This window comes from Pezoporus flaviventris, unplaced genomic scaffold, assembly GCF_033815535.1.
Source record: "Pezoporus flaviventris isolate CSIRO_AGI_PZ_B2104156 unplaced genomic scaffold, CSIRO_AGI_Pfla_v1 ptg000013l, whole genome shotgun sequence".
Classification (NCBI taxonomy): domain Eukaryota; kingdom Metazoa; phylum Chordata; class Aves; order Psittaciformes; family Psittacidae; genus Pezoporus; species Pezoporus flaviventris.
The window spans coordinates 39,892,474-39,898,473 of NW_026892561.1; positions in this window are offsets into that span (position 1 = coordinate 39,892,474).

Below are 6,000 nucleotides of genomic sequence, written 5' to 3' on the forward strand. Positions count from 1 at the left end.
GTATAGTTGTCTTAGCACTGAACTACTTTTATTATACCCTATAAAGTAACCAAAGGTACAGGAAGTCCTATTTTTGAAAGCAGAGGCTTATTTTAACATGGTAAGTTCACCTGGTTTTAGAGAACACCAGCCATCAGTTACTATTTTGGTTTTATGTCCTTCTAAATTAACAAGAGCAGCAGGAAACTCTGGAAAGAAGTGCCATCCAAGCATTGAGAGCTGCTACTGAATTTGTGTAGTGATTTTTTTTTTTTAGGTTTTTGTTTTATAAAGGAATCTCCTGTATCAGGAACACTTTAGTATCACATCTGACATAAATTAGTAATTTGTAGTGCTTCTTCTGTAGGAAGATGTACAAGAATTAATTCTGTGTGAAATCCCCATGCCCATTGCCATGCTTCTAACTGGCTATTTCAGTTTTCATATGCAGGCTGTTTGCATGATTGAATTGCTGAGATTCTCCGTCCTTTCCCTTCAACCTTATGGCTTGGTGGTGGTATTTTTGTCTATCTTGTTTCCCTTACTGAGCAATCATCTGCTGAGAAGATGGGTGCTTAAGGGCAGCGACTGATGAAATTCCAAAGCCCTGTATCACTAGTGCCCTCTTTTTTTGGCCACTGCTGGAGGTGGGACTGTCATCTGTAGAGTTTCTGGGCCCTGTCTCACCTGTTTCATCAACCTGTCTTCAAATATACTGGTATTAAAGTTCCCATTGTCAGATAAACCTGTACCTCTGTAGAGGGCTTTAACAAGATGTTAGTCTACCTGACTTTAGGGATAATGCCTTGTTTTTAGTGTGAACCTGCCTCCCCCTAGCCAAAAATGCTTCTCTATAGCTAAAACTGTTGGCAGAATGGAGAGAAATAAAAAACTTGGCTAAGATAGATTATAAAAAAATGCTTGGAAGGGGGGGCAAAATCTTCCTTGTAGTTGTGCCTTTTCAAGACTTGTCCTGTTTTTCTTGTACTTTATGTTCCTAGTCTCTTGATAGCTTGAACTGGAAAACCTCTGCCATGTGATCTCTTCCTGTGATATTGCAGGAATTTCACAGCTGTGTGCTCTTGACTTGCTGTGTCTCTCCTACTGCATAGTGTTTTTAATAGCTTTCTCAGATGACTATAGTTGATAGCCCCAGGAGTAGGAGTCATCCCACCCCAGGGCACCAGCATAAACTGCACTGTCACATGTATTTTAACAGAACATTAATGCAGGTTTGTACAGTGGATAGGAAACGAATTCCATCATAGCCTAACAGTGAATGGCTCAAGGAAAAACTGCTTCAGTGGACTGGGGTAGAAGATATGAATACTATGATCTTGTTTCCTGGTACTGAAATGTGCTTGCATTGATCAGTCATCAAGTTGCTTTGGGGGTCCAGGGGGAGCAGGACGTGAGCCTCTTTCCTTTGCTGTGTATATTGGGGAATCATGAAATCTTGACCTGTAAACGGGAGAACTAAGTGGAGGGGAAACAGTGAAGATGGATCCAGTATCTTCAAGGCACTCGATAAAAATTCCTGATAGCTCTAGGTTTGGTTTGGCAGCAACATCTGGAAACTTGAATCAAACAGGAAAATAAAACTACACGAACAAACCCAAAACCCCCAAACAACCCTAAAAGGAGTAATAGAGGTGAAAGTGCACTGCACTCCCTCCCTCCCTCCCACACACACACACAGAGGCTGGAATTCCTGACTCCTGTGACTTCTTCTGTAGTCAAGAAGGAAACTGCCCAGTTCAATCCATAAGCGGCATGTTGGGGTAATGCAACAAGCGTGTTGTAAGGTTTTTGGTTGGGTTTTGTTTTTTTTTTAGTTTGTCTTGTCTGTCTCTGTCCTATTACCCCCCCCCCCCCCCCAGTCTCACTTTACTCTTAGGCTGTGGCTGTCGCTAGGACCCCATTCATGAAAGATGTAGATAAGCTTGGGGGAAAACCTTGTCTGGGAGCAGAAAGGGGTGGAAGGAGTATTATTTTTGTAAGGGTAAGCTTAAGCAATATATTCTTACATACTGAAAGCCAAGGCAGGTGGGTGATGTGGAGATACTTAAAAATAATGTTATTATATCTCAATAGCTATTTCCTGCATTATTTCCTTAAGTGTACAACTGAAAGGTAGACAGAAAAGATGAAATTTCATGAACTGTCTATAGAGTACTCATAGCTACTACCTTCTTTTAACTACCCTGGATGGTGGGATCCTGCAAGAAAAGAAAACCAAGGACTTTTTTAGACTTTTGCCTCAGGAGGAAAAACTACAACAGAACAGCAGCAGCAGTTGTGGCAAATAGCTAATTGTATTAAACTATTTTTGTGGCATTTAACTCAAGCTAGGCATTGTTGATTCCTGCTTCATTGCTGTACCTGTCCTCCCATTCCTTGATTTCCTTCTGTTCCTATGGTCTCTTGTCTGCTTCATATGGTGGATGAGGTTAAATATTGAGAGGGAGAATATTTAGTGTAATCATTTCTGTAGAATTGGGGTGTATTTCATAGATCTTTGGTAAAGTAGATCCTGTACTTTCAGGGAAGAAAGCAACCTCAGCTGATGCTTTGTAGTGAGTTAGTGAAATGGGTCATCAGACTGAAAACAGAATTCAGTGGAATTCTGCCTGGTTTAGAAGCCCCAGAGCTACTTGATGGGAAATAGAATATTTAGGGCAAATATCACATATGTGGCTTTATTCTCCCTTTTGCTACTATCTGAGGTATACAGTTCTGTCCTTAGGACTTTGTGTATGCAAAGGCCTCTGGCTGGCAGGTGATTGAAGGAGTGATCCAGAAAGTTTGCTAGTCTAGGAGCTGGCACTTTATCTCCCGGCCTTTTCTTCCAACCTTTTTTTCCCAGGTTATTATTTTCACCTATTGAAGTTGTGGAGACATTGGCCAAACAATGAAAATTTCTCACTGGATATTTTCTTTTTTCCCCTGAGGCTGCTGTTTCCCACAATCTGTGCAAGGCTTCCCAAACAAATAGCAGTATTTAATCTTTGTGCCTTTACCTTGTAGCCCGGTATGCTTAATTTACTGTGGAAGTATTGATGTTACTAATCATTCAAGAAAGTTTTCCCACAGTTTTTATACTTCTTTGGTAAGCGAAGGTGCAAGCCTTGTTCTGGGCCACTAAAAGTGTAAATGCTATTCAAAAAGGGAGGGAAAAGTTTCATTAAAATGGTTACTAAAAAGCAAAATTGTTTCACATTTAATAACAGCCTAAGATTGGTGTTTTCCTTCTTACCGCCAGCAGTGTCGGCTACTTCTGCTAGACCAGAAATTGGAGGTAAAGGGAGAAACTGACTTTGAGAGCAGCTCTGCAGGAAAGGTCTGAACACATGTCAGCAGTATGGCATGGCAGCAATAGATGGCAACAGCATCCCATGGTGCATTACCAGGAGCAGAGCTGGGAGATCGAGGGAAGGGATTAATGCCATTTGCTTCATCTCCCCAGAGGAAAGGTGGTGCAATCTCTCTGGGTTTTTCAAGGCCTAACTGTATAAATCTGTTTGTTGTACTAAAATATGTTCCAATTCTAAAATCAGCTCTCTTTAGAATTTAAAATCAAAACTGCATGCAGGCACTTACAGATGACTTGGAATCAAAAAAAGTTAGTATGCATCTTGAATAGTCTTGCACTGGTTTGTGCTATATCAGTCCTATTAATTTAAATTCAATTGGAGAAATTTATATGCAGAAAGGTTTTCTAAATTATCCTACAAAATGAATGGAAATTACCAGAGTCTTTGTTGCAGCTGCAGATTGTGAGTAATCTCCACTTCAGAGAACTCTGCTTCAACTGACTGAAAATTACAGGCCTTCATTACTTCTGCTTCTCTTAAGAGGGTTTCAACTTTAGAAAGTTTTTCTGGCATCCTATTTCTGGTTTTAATATTGAAAGAAGTAGTATTTCCCTGCATTCAGGAGCTGCTACATCTCTCTGTTCACTTCTATACAGCAGGTAGCTGGTTGTTTCCATTTTTTTCCAGAGTAAGTAGTTAACATGATTTGACAGGAATTATGGAGAAATGCCATAATTCCATGTACAGGATTTTCTAGAAAGAGCAGTTCTCACAAGTATTAACCAAAAATAACATCCTGAAAACTGCCTGAAAATTGAAAGATTAGGTAGAATTAGGAATGTGAAGTGCTTCAGGGAAAAGTTCAAGTGCACAAGGTATTTATGGTCATGTTACATAATTCTGCCTTATTCTGTTCGTGCAAATATTCACTGATACGTACCTACAAAATACGTGGTCTACAAAAAGCTCCCTGTGCAGTTTACAAACAGATTAATTTACCCTTAATCCCATGAAATCATAGAATGGTTTGGGTTGGAAAGGACCTTAAGATCATCTGGTTCCAAACCCCTTGCCATGGGCAGGGATGCCTCCCACTAGACCATGTCAACCAAGGCTCTGTCCACCCTGGCCTTGAGCATCATGAAGGATGGAGCATTTACTGCTTCGCTGGGCAGCCTGTTCCAGTGCCTCACCACCCTCACAGTAAAGAACTTCTTCCTTATATTCAATAAACTTCCCCTGTTTAAGTTTTAACCCATTACCCCTTGTCCTATCACTACAGTCCCTAATGAGGAGTCCCTCCCCAGCATCCCTATAGGCCCCCTTCAGATACTGGAAGGCTGCTATGAGGTCTCCACGCAGCCTTCTCTTCTCCAGGCTGAACAGCCCCAACTTTCTCAGCGTGTCTTCCTACGGGAGGTGCTTCAGTCCCCTGATCATCCTCATGGCCCTCCTCTGGACTTGTTCCAACAGCGCCATGTCCTTTTTATGTTGAAGACATCAGAACTGCACACAGTATGTGTGTAAGTATACACGGTGCGTATGGGCAAAGGAACAGAGAATAAGATGCTGCTTGATATCAGATGCCTGCTTTTGAGACTATTGTACAGGAAAATTTGGTATTGTTTTTGACAGCTGTGGAATGCCTGATTTTAAGTTGACATAAATCCTGCATATCCATAGCAATGTGAACAGAAAAAGGTGTAGCAAGATGCTACCAATTAGTTGAGATCAAAAAGGATCTCATTTTGTGTACCAATTATTTGGTTAGAGGTATTTTTGGATTCACCAAGCATTCTTTGTTAATGCTGTTTCATAGAAAAGTGTCTTTAGAATGACAGTGAAAAAACAACAATGGGAGTTAAAGCTAGAAAGACAGCATGCTACAGGAGGAACATACGTGTTCCAACCTGACAAAGTTGACACTAATTCAATAGCTATCTGCCTCTGCTCCAGCAGTATTGATCTGTTAGATATATCTACCTCTTTCAAAAGTAAAGTTACAGTAATGTACAAGAGAAGTTGCATTATGTGGGCAGAGTGACAGCTTTACAACAAATCCTTCAACTTGAATCTGGAAGTGGCATTAGAAATAAAATAGGGGGAGACTGTACAGTGCCAACTTTCTATAGATAAACATAAGATACATTATTTGTACCTTCTGTGGTTCTTGTTGCTGCGTACATTGTATGTTACAATTACCGTCCTAGTTCTTGGCTTCTTGTTTTTTCTGCTTCAGTAATCTTGGACATGTTCACCTGCTACCTTCATACTAATGATTTAAAGGTTTTATCCTTCTATGCTGGGGCTGACTATTTCTGACGAAAAATCCAGTCTTGACAGTTGATAGTCTTGACGTAACACTACTGATATCCACATATTTAATATCTTTAATCATCCTTCCAAGAGCTTTACTTTTATTTATTTAATTTTTAATACAGCCATCCTTCCTGTCAGTTTGGCCTCAAAAATGAATTCTTGCATCCATACTGGATCTGAATATGCTGGAGCTTTCTGCTTAACAAGTCCTTTACACCACATTAAATATAAAGTCCTTGTCTTTCAATGCTCAAAAAAAGAGCCTTTGTTCTCTCTCTTGTTCTTCATCTTGCACATGTATGTATTCTCAGGTTCTTTGCCACAATCATGCTAAATGACAATTGCTATTTATGCTTATGGCTTGTTGTGATGGTTGGTGTTGTCTCAT